The sequence below is a fragment of the Nomascus leucogenys genome, chromosome 9, assembly GCF_006542625.1.
Source record: "Nomascus leucogenys isolate Asia chromosome 9, Asia_NLE_v1, whole genome shotgun sequence".
NCBI classification, from domain to species: Eukaryota; Metazoa; Chordata; class Mammalia; order Primates; family Hylobatidae; genus Nomascus; species Nomascus leucogenys.
In genome coordinates this window covers 62,653,625-62,669,876 of record NC_044389.1, presented here as the reverse complement: position 1 = coordinate 62,669,876, position 16,252 = coordinate 62,653,625, and the positions used below count along the sequence as shown (strand labels likewise).

At 36.5% G+C, this 16,252-nt stretch overlaps 1 long non-coding RNA gene across 1 annotated transcript in view; it reads right to left on the bottom strand.

Annotated features, from left to right (window-relative positions):
• Positions 1–11,343: 11,343 nt before the first annotated feature.
• The window catches only part of LOC100581715, a 32,249-nt gene continuing 27,340 nt past the window's right edge, over positions 11,344–16,252 (bottom strand). The window contains exon 2 of the long non-coding RNA XR_001113974.2: positions 11,344–11,733. This is a non-coding gene — a long non-coding RNA (uncharacterized LOC100581715). The remainder of the gene's footprint in view (positions 11,734–16,252) is intronic.

Below are 16,252 nucleotides of genomic sequence, written 5' to 3'. Positions count from 1 at the left end.
ACCTGTTGAGACCTCAGAGATTCTGTTCAGTTGCTAAGGAATGTCATAAAGCCAGTTTTATTTCCTTTCCCAGGCATCAACTTCCCCTATTACCTGGGTTTTGACTGTAAGCAACACAACAAACATCTTGGGTGGGGTGGGGGCAGGGGGGTGGACAACATGTTTCTTGTTCTTTTTATCCTTACTAATACATTGGAACTAAGCCATCTGGCTGCCTTTTGGGTAGATCTATTTTATAACAAGATTTTTTTTTGATGATTCAGTAATTAAACCCCTTTGGATAGAGTTCAAGATGGACCTGCCTTATGCTGAATTTTGCTTTGGAGCAAATTGTTAGTCACAGGTGCCAGTGAATGTATGAAGGAGAATGAGAAATCTCTAACTGATTTTTGAAAATTGGTCATCTCTCAGAGTTTTCTTTGACCTTAGGTCCACTTTTCTTCAGAGGTGAGTAAGGTGAAAATGTGCTCAGAATTGCCCTCTGGTCTAGCATTGTTAAAATTGTTATCTGCTAATGTTGACAGTAAGAGTCCTAATGTTGTTACTCATGACTAAAGTACAGGCAAACACCTCCATAGATTCATTCATTCATTCATTCATTCAGTAAACATGTGCTACATGCTAAGTTAAGGGTTCAGAAATCACCAGAGAAGCTTGTGAGCTCAGCATCATTGTAACATGATTCGTTAGAGACTTAATATTTCTTATGGTCTTTGTTATGTTGGGGCTTTAAACATTAAATGTGGCTTGTTTTATTATTATCTTTGTGATATGTTTCTAAGAATAATTCACTTATTTTGAGCAACTTACCTTTCTATCCCTTTACTCAAAAAAGTATAAATCAGTACAAAAATGTGGTTAAAAATCAAGTAATCAGTCATGTTTTTCTTGCAATGTTATGGGAAAAATTTTAGCTTCCAGCCTAGTGGTGCTTCCAATTTATTTTGCCATGAATCATGGAAAGTTAATAGTCAGTTTGGGAATTTTCGTCTGGTCACGAATTCATATGAAAATCTCTCTTTAAAAACATCATTGATTTGGACTCTCACTCTTAGAAAATATTTTTAAAAGAATTTATATTTTTAGAGCATTTTAAGTTCACAGCAAAATGAAGAGGAAAGTATAGAGATTTCTCATATATTCCCTGTCCCAACACAAGCATGGCCTTTCCCTTTGTCAACAGCCCCACTAGACTGGTACGTATGTTACAACTGATGAACCTACATTAACACATAATTGCCACACAGGGCCTATAATTTACACTAGGGTTCACTCTTGGTGTTGTACATTCTGTGGGTTTTGACAAATGTATTATGATATATATCCATCATTATAGTATCACAGAATTTTTTGCCCTGCCCTGAAAATCTGCTGTGCTCTGCTTATTTACTGCTGCAACACCCTGGTAACCACTGATATTGCTAGTGTTTCCACAGTTTTGCCTTTTTCAGAATGTCATATAGTTGGAATTATATAGTATGTAGCCTTCAGATTGACTTTTTTCATTAGCAACATGCATTTATGTTTTCTCCATGGCTTTTCATGGCTTGATAACTCATTTTGTTTTATCACTCAACAATATTCTATTGACTGAATATACCAAAGTTTATTTTTCCATTCACCTTCTGAAGGGTATCTTTGTTGCTTCTAAGTTTTGGCCATTATGAATAAAGCTGCTGTAGACATTCTTCTGCAGGTTTCTGTGTTGAAATAAGTTTTCAACTTTTTTGGGTAAATACAAATGAGTGCAGTAGCTGGATTATTTGGTAAGAATATGTTTAGTTTTGTAAGAAACAGCCAAACTATCTTCCAAAGTGTCTGAACCATTTTGCATTTCCACCAACAATGAATCAGAGTTCTTGTTGCTCCACATCCTCACCAGCATTTGGTGTTGTCATTCTGGAGTTTGTCCATTCTAATAGGTACGTAGTGGTGTCTCATTGTTAAGATTGTTATCTGCTATCTTTACCTAAAATCCAACCTCCTACAGTTGAAATGTTGACAGTTCTCTTTTGCATTTCTCTGGTGACATATAATGTGGATCATCTTTACATGTGCTTATTTGCCATCTTCTCTGATGAGGTGTCTGTTAAGATCATAGGCCCATTTTGAATCAATTTGTTTTATTATTGTTGAGTTTTAAGAGTTCTTTGTATGTTTTGGACAGCAGTTTTTTGCTAGATATGTCTTTTACAAATATTTTCTTCTAGTCCGTGGGCTATATTCTCATTCTTTTACATGTCTTTTGCAAAGTAGATTTTTTAAAAAAAATTTAATGAAGTTCAGCTTATCAATTATTTCTTTCATAGGTCTTGCCATGGTGTTTTATCTAAAAACTCATTGACATGCTCAAGGTCATCTAGGTTTTCTCCTATGTTGTCTTCTAGGAGTTTTATAATTTTGCATTTTACATTTAGGTCTATGTCCATTTTGAGTTAATTTTTGTGAAGGATACAAGGTCTGCGTCTATATTCACTTTTTGTATGTGGATGTCCAGTTGTTCCAGCACCGTTTGTTCAAAACACTATCTTTGCTTTATTATATTAACGTTGCTCCTTTGTCAAAGATCAGTTAACTGTATTTATGTGAGTCTATTTCTAGGCTCTGTATTCCATTTCTTTGATCTATTTGTCTATTTTTTCACCAATATCACACTATTACTGTAACTTTACAGTAATTCTTAAAGTCTGGTAGTGTCAGTCCTCCAACTTTGCTTTTCTCTTTCAATGTTGCATTGGCTATTCTGAATCTTTTGCTTCTCCATATAAAATTTGGAATCAGTTTGTTGATATCTGTAAAAAACTTGCTAGAATTTTGATTGGGATTGCATTGAAGCTATAGATCAAGTTGGGAGACTTTCTAGTTCTTTTCCTGTCTTCATCCTTTCTCTCTTGTAATCACTTTCTAATTGGTCAGATGAACCATCTCTCAACATGCCTAAGTGTTTTTTGAGCCATGATCTAGTTACAATGTCATTTATATCAGCAGCGCTGAGGGCTTGTTTGACAAGGAAAGCAACCCCCTGTATCAGTTAATTGGGTAATAATTCACTTTTATATCAAGTTAAATTGTTTGAATCTTGGAACTTCTCCTTAAGCACAAGAATAGCTTGCTTTGGGAGGAGTAGGCTATTTGCATTCTGGCGTTGTCCTTGCTTGGGCATAGATATGCTTTCTTTTTTGAGCTTGTATGAATGGTTACTGCAGGCTAGCCTCTTTTAGTGGAGATGAAATGCTCTCAAATTCCTGGGAATTCACCAGATGGTACCAGACGTCAGAATATAAGTGGTGACTTTCACCTCTTTAGTGGATGCTGTGTTGACTGACATAAACCACATCTCCATGATGAAATAGCTGATGTTTGTAATTAGAGAGAAAAAAGCTGTATGGCTTATGTACTGTACGGCTAAGATATCGACTCTGCAAAGACTAATGGGATAACATAATGGATTTGGGGCATAAGACCCATTGTTTGAGTTACATTTGGGGTCACACTTGGGAAGACGTTTTTTCTTGTTCTCAATGAGGTTTTAAAAGCTGTTCATATGATTATAATTTACTTAAAAATTTTCTTTATGCAATCTCTGTTGTGAAATTTTTAAGGCATCTTTGGATATACCTTTAAAATATTTTACCTTATTTCACACTGTCTTAAATTTGACTTTATAGTGTACAATGTTTTCTCCCAAATTATACCATCGTGTAAGGCTTTGAGAAGCAGATGGATGGGGTGAAGATTATGGACTATCAGCAGAATTCTTGGTGAATAGAGTTTTGGAGACTCTTAGTCTCTTGGCAGCAAGAAAAAGCTTTCTGCCATTTGTTAACAGAAACTGAGTAAAAAGACAAATAATTCTTTTATTTTCCTCCCATCCTAAACTTTTTGTAGGAGTAAATTGAGTTAGTTTTGTATAAATGTATTAGTCAGCTTGGGTTGGCATAACGAAATATTCTAGACTTGGTGGCTTAAACAACAAAAAATTTATTTCTCATAATTTGAGGCTGGACATCTGAGATTAGGGGACTAGCATGCTTGGGTTCTGGTGAGACCCCTCTTCCTGGCTTTTAGATGGCCACTTTCTCATTGTATCCTCACATGGTGAGAGAGGGAGCTCTGGTATAGCTTTCTCTTCTTATAAGGACACTAATCCCATCACGAGTCCCCACCCTCATGGCCTCATCTAAATCTAATTACCTCCCAAAGGGTCCTCCTCCAAATACCATCACATTTGGGTTTAGGATTTTGATACATGAATTTTAGGGGACATACATGTTCAGTCCATAATAATAAATGAGAGCTTCTCTCATTTTAAATATGAATGTGTCATATTTCAGTGTTTTTTGTTGTTGTTGGAAGAGAATAATCATGAGACATACATTCGTTCAATGTTATATCAAATCTCCTCTTTGATGCTTAGACTTTTTCTTAGTAACAGGCCATTTTATACTTTCCAATTGGGATGACATGGCTAAAGCAGGAGCTTTTATTTTCTTCGCCTCAATCATAGATCTCTATTGAATTTCTCTTTAACTGTTTTTCTTTTAAACAAAACTTAATATTGTATTTCACAAATGAGCTAAGAAAGAGAGTATGAAAGAATGGAAATAACATAATACCAAGAGTCTGCATAATAGTATCTAGTTTAAAAGTATTTCAGAAACACAAAAGTTAGGAGAGAAAAAAGGTCCCAACAAGCAGGCAGGTGGCTGTACAAGAAAAGGGAGCTTTCTAATGGCTGGTATGCTTTTCTGAACACTTGAATTACTGCATAAACACATCCTTAATATGGTTGTAACAAACAGCAGGGTATGACTTAATGATCAAATAATAAATAACAAAGAAAAAATAATTAAGCTACAGGTGTTACATGATGAAGCCCTGAACCATGGAGCAGAGTTCAGCCAAGTAATTTTAGCAGTTCTGCAGGAGTTTTAAATCTCTCAATTTAATTCAAATATGTCTATGAAAAAGAAATGTTATTTTTTAAAAAGTGCATTATTCAGATGTATTTTATGTGTTATATTAGAAATTATTTGTAGTTGGTTGATAATCATCCATTAAATTGTTTTTAACAAACCTTCACTGAATGCCTACTCTGTGTAAAGCCCCATGCTAGGCACCATGGATGCAAAGAGTTCTCACAGTTCATAGTCTAGTAGTAGAAATGGATGGTAACTTTGCAGTTACAGTACGGGATGACAAGCTCTGTGTTGGAAGGAACAAGGGATGCTTTGTAAGAAGGGCCACCTAAACCCACCTGGAAGACTCTCAGAGGAAGCTGATATTGAGGCCACGTGAGACTAATTTGGAAGATGGAGTGGTAGAAGAGTCTTTCTAGGGAAAGGAAGAAGCACATGCAAAAGTGCTTGGCTCAACCAGTACTTTTTAGTTGAGTATAACTGGTATATAGCAAGTACAAGAACTGGGTAGATAGATAATTATTATGAAGAGCCTTACCTGAAGTTACTGTGAGTGAAGCCATTGTAGAGTTTAGAAAAATCAAAGAGGTAGCAGTGTAGCAGGTAGGTTAAAGGTGATTACACGTAGGAAGACCAGTTAAAAGGTTTTTACAGTAAACAAAGTAAGAACAAATAAGTTTCTAAAGGTAGTCAGAGTTGACATAGATAAGTGCCAAAAATGTGAGAAACATTTTAGCAGTAGAATTAATTGAGATTGATGATAAATTTGATAAGAGATGGGAGAGTAAAGGAAGGTGAGAGGTCAAAGATGACATTTAGGTCTATGATTTCAATGATGCATATGGGTGCTGCCATTCACCTAGATAGAGTAGTCTGGGAAGAGAAAAAGATCGGTAGGAAAATTGATGGGTTCAGTTTGAGTTGCATTCCATTTACAGTGTCTTTTTAGGCATTCAAGTGGAAATTCTTACAGGTAGTTTTATATAAAGGTAGTTATATATAAAGGTCTAGAGATGAAGAGAAAGACCTTAGTAAATATGTATATTTGGGAATTATTGCATACTTGGTAGTAATTGACACCATTAGCATGAACATGTTATCCAGGAGGATTGACCAAAGGATAAATTTGTAGCAAGATTATCTCTTAAGAAGCAGGTAGAGAAAGAGTAGATAATAAATGACACTATGAAGAAATAGCTGGTGAATCATGGGGCTGGTTTCCTGAAGTCAAGGGAATTTAAAGAAATAACCTAAGTTATAGAGGCAATCGCTGCAGTGCAGCAAAGCAAGTTAAACATTGGAAAGTGGAAAGGGTGATAAGATAAATTATCATCTAAAATAGAATAGATTTGAGAATGCAAATGATTGTTACTAATAATTGTGATAGGGCAGCAGGTATAAACGAGGAGTCCTCCAGGCAAACCAGAATAGATAGTCATTCCATATTTAGAAGAATTATTTCAGTGAGGTGGTAGAGGCAGTGGCTGTAGATAGCAATAGTTAAGGAGGAAAGTGAATGATAAGAAATTAAAGTCCTCGGGTATAGACAATTTTTTGGATTAGCTAATTTTTGAAGGGGAGAGACTGAGTGGTACTTAGAGATGGATAGAGGGTAGAGGGTTAAGAGAGAATGTTTTTCCTGGCAGACACTTGAACAATCTTGTAGATGAGACACGTCAATGTAGAGGGCAAAGTCCAGAAATTTATGATAAAAAAGAATAAATGAACAACTTCTGGATGGGAGGGTAAGGGGATAGCAGGGCTAGTTTCAGAAAGGGGAATAAAATCAATTTTTTAAAGAGACAGGAGAAAAAATAAATAGAAAGCAAATATAGCAAATATGTGGGTGGGTGGGTGTGAAATTGGGCAAGTTTTCACTTTATTGTCCCTGTTTTCTCTGTAAAATATGAGAGTAAGCCTTCTGCTGAGAGTAAAGAATGAGATTAATTGATAGAGAATTGAGAAAAGCAGGTAAAATAGGAATGATTAGTCTGGATAGTAAGAGACAAGCTGAGTAGGAACACACGAAAAGATTTTTAGCTAATATTAAGGATTAGTTTGACATCATTAACTTGCAGTGACACAGTTCTGCACAGCTTGACATTTTATTCCCACCTCTTCCATTTTAGTTGGTAGTGATTGTAGTATTGGCCAGATTGAGGTTATAGTAGGTAGACGCAGCAGGAGAAGGCAAAAGAATTGAAGACTAGTCAAAGGGGCGATTCAATATGGGATTATTGTCCACATGAGAAATGGGAAAAAGAGGAAACTGATAAATGGATAAGAATAGAAATGTGGGTAAATTCTAAGTCTCACTGAAGTTAGGAAAGATGGACGTTAACAGTAGAAATGAGATAGAAGTACAGGAATCTGTATTCAAAACAGTGGATAAGACTTTAAGATTTCAGAGCTTTGATGGCTCTGGGTGTGATCTCTATCAGCAAACCCATTTATCTTACCTCCATCCGATATTTTATTCCTTCCATGGGCTTGCTGCGGGATCCTGTGTCTTATTATCCTCTTGGCTTTCTTGACTGTATGGTTTGACTCTAATTCTTTCTCTATCAGCCCTGGAAACATCTTTGTTGGGGACAAGTAGCTCACTTCTCCAAGACTCGCTCTAATACCTTCAGAATGTGCATGACTCATGGGGAGTCAGGAAAATCACTTCCAAACCTTTTACCACTAATTCTGGCCCAGCCTGCAATTTCCTCCTGCTGTGATCTTTTTGCTTTCTCACTTTAAAAATCCAGACCACAAAACAGTTCTTGCCCACCTAAATAACTTTCCATGCAAGTTATTAAAATTCACTTTGATTCTGCCAAATGGAGGAAGAAACTTGGATCATTTCACTGTGGGAAACTGCCTTGTTGCCACTAGTTCCCTCATTTCCCCCCCATCCATCAGTGAACTTTTTAGCCTACTCAAAGCTTTGCTCCAATGCATAGGATTTATGATTGTGGGGATTTCCAAATAATATAAATATTCAACATGAATATTTTAAATTAAGGCATGAGACATTTTTCCTAACTGAGCATCAGTTTGTAGCACCGAATACAGCAGCCCTCCTAAAAGTCCAGGCAGTGCACAGGTCTTGACATGATGAGGTGACAATGTTGCTATGGTGATTTTGCAGCTGGCCAAATAGTCACTGGTTGATTTTACCCAGCAGGAGTTTTTTGCAAAAATTTCTTGGGTGAGAGTGAAATCAAACTCCTATTTTGTTTCTCCTCTGCAAGCTGTAGTTAAGATGGATTAATAAGTAATTTTAGATTAATTAACTCTGAAGAGAAAATGGGAGAAAAGTGAGGAAGGTTGTTGGCAGAAGTCATTGCTGGAATCCTTCTGAAGGGAGTACTGACATCACTTGCAAAGACAAAAGACTAGAAGACAATGAAGTTAAACTTGGCCTGTCTCTCATATGATAGATGCTGAGAGTACACGTTCAGGGAAATTTAATTCTGTCATATGCACATTGGATTATGTGGTCATGGCTTTGTTTGTTACTAACCAGCTTTAATCAAATAAGAAAGCGCTTGATAGAGTAAGAATATAATGCCCAGAAAAACCTGAAAACTTGAAAAATTGTTGGTGCTATGTTGTTGTTCTAAAGACCACTGTGATATTAAGCAAAATGAGAGGGAAAATGTTACCTATTTTCTTTCTGCCACTTGGACTGTTTATTCAAGGTCCTCAAAGTTATAAATATTAAATAATCTGCGAAAAATATTAGAATCCATGCCAGGCCTGTGTGATCATACCTGTTACTGCTCTACTTGTTTAGACATAAATGCAGTCTAGCATTAAAGATCCTTTAAAAAAAAATGTTTTCCCAATGGTTAAAAGACAAGCTCAAATAAATGAACACTCATACATATGCCAAAATTGATGAGTAGATCAATATTTCAGTAGGTAGTTACTATCTTTCTGTGTATGAGTAAACATATGGGAGAAATTTAAAACACTAAAGCAGTCTTAATGAAAGCATAGTATCCTATGTATTAGTTTTTCAAAAATGTCTAATGAAGGAAGGAAACAATGAATGAATGCCCTTATTCCTCTTAGAGTGCTGGGACATGGTTTTGCCTGAAAACTTCATGTGAATTTTATATTTTACTACACATTACACCCATCTTAGACTTACACGTATAAGACATAAGGCATATCTTATGTCTTACATGTATAATAATCTAAGCAGAACAAAAAATAACGAAACATTTTCTTCCGCAAATTTTTGAGACAGATGGATTTTCCGGGAAGATGTGTTTAGTTTTTAATCCTGTGGTTTTGTGTACCACCTGGCACACTAGAGTGTTGCTCTAATTCAGTGAGTTTTAACTCTGGGTGAACAGTGGAAATCCTAGCGTACATTTTAAAAATGCTAATGCCTGGGCCTCACTGAAGACAAATTAATTGGAATCTCTGTGGGTGGCGTTGATACTTTTTATAATCTCCCCAGCTGATTCTAATGTGCATCCAGGGATGAAAACCACTGCTGTAGCTGGATACTTACTTTAGTTTGAGAAACATAGATGAGGTTATATTAGGCATCAGCTATTATTGTACCTGTCTTCACATCTTATCTCTTTTTGAAATGTCCAAATTATTTCACTGGGACCTTAGAATAGTTGTTGGTACAATGGCATCTGACTGCAGAGAAATGTAAACTTCGTCCACCCTGAAACACAAACATGGTGTGTAGCCACATCAGATCCTGAATCAGCAGCATACGAGCTATTGATCCTGAAGTTGAGACACAGAACTCCTGTTTCTTAATATCTTGGACATTATTTTTTTCCCCATGGTAACTTCTTACAAATAAAGTTTTAATTTGACAAAATCCAAATTGTTGATTTGGGGAAGTATTTAATAATTACAATTTTATCAGTTTGAATTTAAAAACCCTACCAAATTCTTCTACAATATTTTCAGTATTTGCTGAAAGATGATATCCCCCTTGCCTTAATCATGTGCCAGATTACTCGTAAACCTGGACCATATGCCACTGCAATTTGCTGATGGGCCCAAGCTGTTTTGGTAGATAAAAAATCCAAGGGGATTAGAATGGCTCAATCCTCACTGTGAACAGAGCAACGGCATAGGGCAGCTGTATGCTCTCTTCTCTCTCCTTGTCCACACAGTACCTCTATTTTCTCAATTTAGGTCATTGATAACCCAGAACTGAAGTTCACATCAATGCCCACAAAAATATATTTTGCTCTAAATAAGGCCTTTCGTTAGACACTTAGACAGAAAACAAATGTCAGAGACACACACATCATGCAAGGGATGGAATATATATTTTTGTTTGTAAAAGTAGTAAATGTTTCCCCAGTTTTGGCTTCAGGATGGTCCTGGGGTGAAAAACACTTTTAAATTGATGAGTGACATAAAGAATCTTTTTCCCTTACTTGGCTCCTGTTTTCTGCTCAGCACAGTTAGTGGTGTTATTCTCTGTCACCAGTGTTTACATGACCACAAAGTTTTTTGTTGTTGTTGTTTATAATAAAATGAATCTCTGTGACACTTGACTTGAAATCAGAATCAGATGGTTGATTAAATTATTAAAATTTAAAATAACCTTTGGGAAAATGTAACTTCCTGGAAGACATTTCCTCAAACTTCTACTTTTCCTTTCTAGTACAAGGAGACTTTCCACAAATAAGGAAGTCATTGTGATTTATTTCTTGTGTCTCGAGATCCATTTTCCTGATAGCAGCCATTCATTTTAGATGTCTGACATGGTTTCTTTAAATATAAAGCAATAAAACATATTGCTTTAAAGTATTCTAGTTATTCATACTGCTAAGATTGCTTTATACCAATATCAAACAGTGGGAAAATGCTAATTATTCAGAATTCTATGTTACTATTGAACAATTTGCACATTGCACAGTTATGTGTAGGTCTTGGAGGCTAGAATAATTGAAGTTTATAGTTGGAACCATTTTAGAAGTTCATCGAACCACATTTGAATTATCTCTGTGTTATCCTCCTGCTCAATTCAAGAATACTCTCTAAATTTTTCTAAAAATCTCATTGGAAACTTCTTGTGATGAGGAATGCAAGAGAGGCATTCTTGTTGTTGAGTTTGAGCCTTCCTTCCTATAACTTTCATTCGATAGTTCTGCCTTTGAGAGCTCAGCAGAATAATTTTAATTTTGTTTTTCTTCATCATAACCTCTCAAATACTTGTTCGAGAGGCACACCTCTAGACTCATAAATTTAACAGCCATGATGGCCAATTTTATAAATGCACTTGCCACCCACTCTATACAGGGAACAATGTTGTCACTTAGAGGCCCAACCACATTATCACAAACCGGCCAATATCCATATATGTGTCCCAAATTGTCATCCAGTCATCAATGACTAAAAGTATCTTCCCAGCAGTTAAAAAGGGATTGTGTTCTCTTGTGAATCCTGCTTATTCTCTTTTTATTGAACATAAAGTATGGCTTATTTAAAAGACATGACATCGCATCGTAAAAAGGGACTCATATACCTTTCACATTCCCCGTGGTGGAGAGTTCTTTCTTAATTACACATTAAATTCTTATATTGTCTCTTAGTCAAGTTTCTTTTTGTTGAAGTTGACATAAACACAAGAAAGAAAGGGATTATTACTATTATTTTGTATTAACAGAACTCCAGTACAAGACTGACAGGATTCAAGCAGTGTAACCAAGATTTCTCTGGGTCTCTTATCTCTGTTGGTCTCATTTACTTTCACTCCAGATAAGCTTTCTCCATGTTGCAAATGATATGGTCATAAACAGCCTCCTTGAGTTCATGTCATCCCATTTCAGTGACCCTATGGGAATGGAATAGTTCCCGTAAGCCCTTGCATAAAAAATTACACATACATATACCATGGCCATAGGATGTGATACCATGATTGATGAAGTCAGAATCACACACAGGTTGTACCTAGGTCCCAGTAACTGGCTTCTTCTCTGGTCTCTTCATCCCTTTTGTCCTCTTCTGCCCCCATCTAAATGCCATAAATGCTGCCTTGGCCTCTTGCTTATTTCAGCAGTTCACTTTTCTGTATCTTTTTTCTTGTAGTACGATTCTTACTACACAATTACTACAAATGAGTAATTGTGTCTTAACTTTGCTGAAACTTAGTTCAACAACTATAAAGTGAGATAACAATACCTATAAATACTGTTTCATAGTAGATCGTTGAACAAATATAAGTTCTCACTTTTCCTTATGTTTATATTAGGAAAAAGTTTTAAAGAAGGTAAATATATTGACATGGAAAGTGAAATTGTATGATTAAGTGTGCACATGATTAATGTGAATGCTGTGAGCCTAAAATTTGAACTTTCCCAGTGATTTTTGGAATTTTTAAGTTGGAAAAATATATTTGTGAACTTATGATGCGTCTACTGTTGATTTCTGTCCCTAAAATGACCTAGAAGTTGAATACATTTATGAATACATATATATTTAAATTCAGAGATCAATTATATCATTACACCCACAAAAATGTTCTGTTATGTGGAAAGATTTAAGGCAGAGTCATTTACAATGATTAGAAAACAAAACTCAGAATTTATGATGCATGCTCTGAGTTACACAAAATTTTTTATGATGCATGATCTGAGCTACCCATGTAAAAGATTCCAAAGGATCTTTTTGTCAGATAAAAGCTTAGCATTGCCAAGCTGTACAGATATATCTATTTAGTTTTGATAGCTAAATAAAGTACCATTAAATTTTTTTAAATGTTAAAACATCTTAAGCAATTCTTATAAACAGAGTAAACGATGTGGGAAGTGCGAAATCACAAATGTTTTTACTCATTAGAGATGACCTTTTATAGTTTCATTACTTACGAGTTATCAGGCAGCTGTAACTTGTAAAAATGATTTTGATATCATATTCCTAAATATTATGTATTTTCTCTTTATTTTTGAAAACATGTAAATATGCAAATGCACATATTGAGAGAGTTTTTTTTTTTATATTTAGTTGGTTATACCAAGTTGTTAAAATAGGGTTTTAAAATTCATTTGTTAAGACATCCCAACCATGGTATAACTGAACATGCTACCAAAATTATTTATGTTCTTACTTCTTCACAAGAAGGGTCACTTTTCCAGAGGCATAACAAACTGGCAGGTTGGGGTATAGAGAAACATCAATAACGTCAAATACTTTTTTCACTTGAAGTATAGCAAATTGAGCATAATTTTTTTTTTTTTTTAACCAATGGGCTAGGTCAAAGGGTTAAGCAAATAGAGAAATGGAAATCTGTTTCAAACCTGTTTCCACACAATCACTTCAAAGAAGTGCATAGAGGCAGTGTTTTCAATAGGTTGTAAGAACTAGGCTGGCTTTTGGTATGAAAAAATCTATTGTGTCCATTGTAATCTGTGTAGGGTATGCCCTACCTCACATATTCTTAAGCCACATTTTTACTCCAGTCATTGGCAGGAACCAGTGGTGTGCAGTTGTAACCTGATAGGACCTCAGCTACACAGTAATATCTGTGCCTGCATGGAGTAGGGTGAGACAGAAATATTAGCTAATGCCAAGTGCTATGGAGGAAAGTAAGACAAGGAAGAGGAAGAAGAGCACTAGTGTGGAGAGGGGGTGGGTGCAATTTTCAAAAATGTGATCAGTAAAGACCTAGCTGGGAATGTAATATTGTAACAAAGACCTGAAGGGAGAGAGACAGTAAGCCTCTCTGAGGGAAAGAGCCTTCCAGGCACGGAAACAGTACAAAAGCTCCAATGCAGAAGTATGGCTGGGATGTTCATGAACCCAAAGGAAGCCAGTGCTCCTTCTGTAAGAGAGTTAGCCAGAGAGACAGAAGAGTGGGAAACGAGGTGACAGAGAAAATGGTGCCAGGATATAGAAAGCCTTGTAGGCCTTTCTAAGGATGATGGCTTAGACTCTGATGAGACAGGAACTCAATGGAAAATTTCACAAGAAGTACTGACATGATCTGGCTGATGTGTTGGGACTAGGCTGGAGGGTATATGGACTTGTGAAAGTACAGACAAAAGTACAGACAAAATTCTTCATAATTATTCTTGCAATAATTCAGTCAAAAGATAATAGTGGCTTTATAAAGGGTGGAAGCAATAGATGGAGGAAGATGAGGTGAGAATCTAGATATATTTAGCAGGTAGAACCAATAGGATTTGCTAGCAGGCAAGATGCGAGTCAACTGACAGAGAGAGGAGTGAAGGATAACTTCAAAGTTTTAATTGAGGATTGAGAAGGAACAAGTTGCTATTAGCTGAGACTGAGAAGGCTTTGACGATTGGTAGGTTTGGGGATAAAATAAGTTTGAGATACCTATTAGACATCAAAATGGAAATATAAATTAGGCAATAGGCTAAGTATATGTGTCTGGAGCTCAGAAGAGTTCCCGGAATGAATTGTAAGCTTGGGAATCATCATCATGGAGATGGTACTTAAAGTAAAAAATCTAGATGAATCCTAGAGGTAGTATGTGTATGGAGAAAAGAGAAGAGGTCTGAGGACTGAGCTTTGGGTCACTCCATTGTGTAAAAGTTGAGGAAGTAGGGGGAAACTTGCAAAGGAGCCAGAGGAGAAGTGGACATTGAGGTGGAGAATAACTGAGAGAATATGAAATCTTGGCAGCCAGATGAAAAGAGTTTGAACGGTGTCAAACACTGAAGAGGGGGATGTGAGATGAACGTTGAGAATTAACCTTGAATTTGGCAATGTGGAGGCCATTGGTGACCCTGAAGACCAGTCTCAGTAGAATGGTATGGGAAAAAGTCAGAAGGAGTTCAAGAGTTAGGGAAAAGAAAATTAAAAACTGTAAACACAAACAACTTATGAAGAAAAGACCAGAGTGAAGTAGCTGTAAGGGGGCCCAGGAGGTCAAGAGAAGAATTCTTCTGCAAATATTGGAGACATAAAAATATGCATGTACACTGTTAGAAACTATTTGGTAGAGAGGGAAAACTGTGATGCAGAAGAAGAGAAAGAACTGATAGAGCTATGTACTTGAGTAGGCAAGAGGTCATGCAATCCAGGGTACAAGGGACCTTTGATAGGAACAATTTGTACAAAATTTCAGGATGACAGGAATCTGGGAGGAATGTATTGGGCATGGAGGCAGAGACGTGGTTAGATGTGGTGATGCAAGCTTGTGGGAGCTGTCTCTTCATTGTTGTTATTTCCCATGTGAAATAAGAAGCAAGATTAACAGCCAAAGTAAAGATGGGAGAGGAGATGCTGATGTGTGAGGATAGAGAAGGAAGTTAGAAATGGTCCTCTAGAAATGTGGGAGAGTGAATAGACTCAGGAAATGTATATAGTTTCTGAGCATCACTAGGGGCCCATTTGACAGTGGGGCATATATATTTAAGTTGGGTGCCTTTTTCCAGCCATGTTCAGCTGAGTGTAGGTGCAGAGTAATCAGAGTTGAACATAATCCAGTTGAGGTTTTTGCAGCCTAAAATGATAAAATGAGAGAGGTGCAAGAGAACTGAGTTGTACACAAAAGAGTGATTTTCATGATAATAGTGGTTTTATATTAGATAGATACATGTTTTTGTTCAAATGAATTCTCTCATCTGATGTTAGGCTTTCTACTGGAGGTATCACATTTTATTCATCTAACTATGAAATCCCAGAATCCTTTTTTATATTTGCCCCCTTGTTATCCAGATACACTCAATCACCAAGCAGCAGCTGCTCTATCATTCCTGTCTTCATCAATTTCACTGCCACAGAAGGTAAATATAGGACCTGACAATGCATAGAGGGAACAGTGCAGGGTAAGGTGAGAAAAGCAGTCTAGGGTTACAATATGAGGGTTCTGGAATTCTGGGTTAAAGAATAGCATTTTTTATTAAATGGGGGAGCCCAGGGGCTTCTTACATGGTGACAGTCTTCCCAAAGTGAGCAACCCTAGAGAACCAGGAGGAAGGGGCATAGCCTTTCATGATCTAACCAAAGAATTTTGGGTTACAGAGTAATATTCTTAATTACACAAGACAGCATTGATTCTCTTTGATATGATTTGGCTATGTCCCCACCCAAATCTTACCTTGTATTGTAATAATCCTCATATGTCAAGGGTGGGGCCAGGTGGAGATAATTGAATAATGGGGGCAATTTCCCCCTTAATCTTCTCATGGTAGTGAATAAGTCTGATGAGATCTGATGGTTTTATAAATGGGAATTCCCCTGCACAAGCTCTCTTGCCTGCCACCATGTAAGACGCGCCTTTGCTTCTCCTTTGCCTTCCACCATGATTGTGAGGCCTCCCAAGCCACGTGGAACTGTGAGTCCATTAAACCTCTCTCCTTTATAAATTACCCATTCTTTTGTAT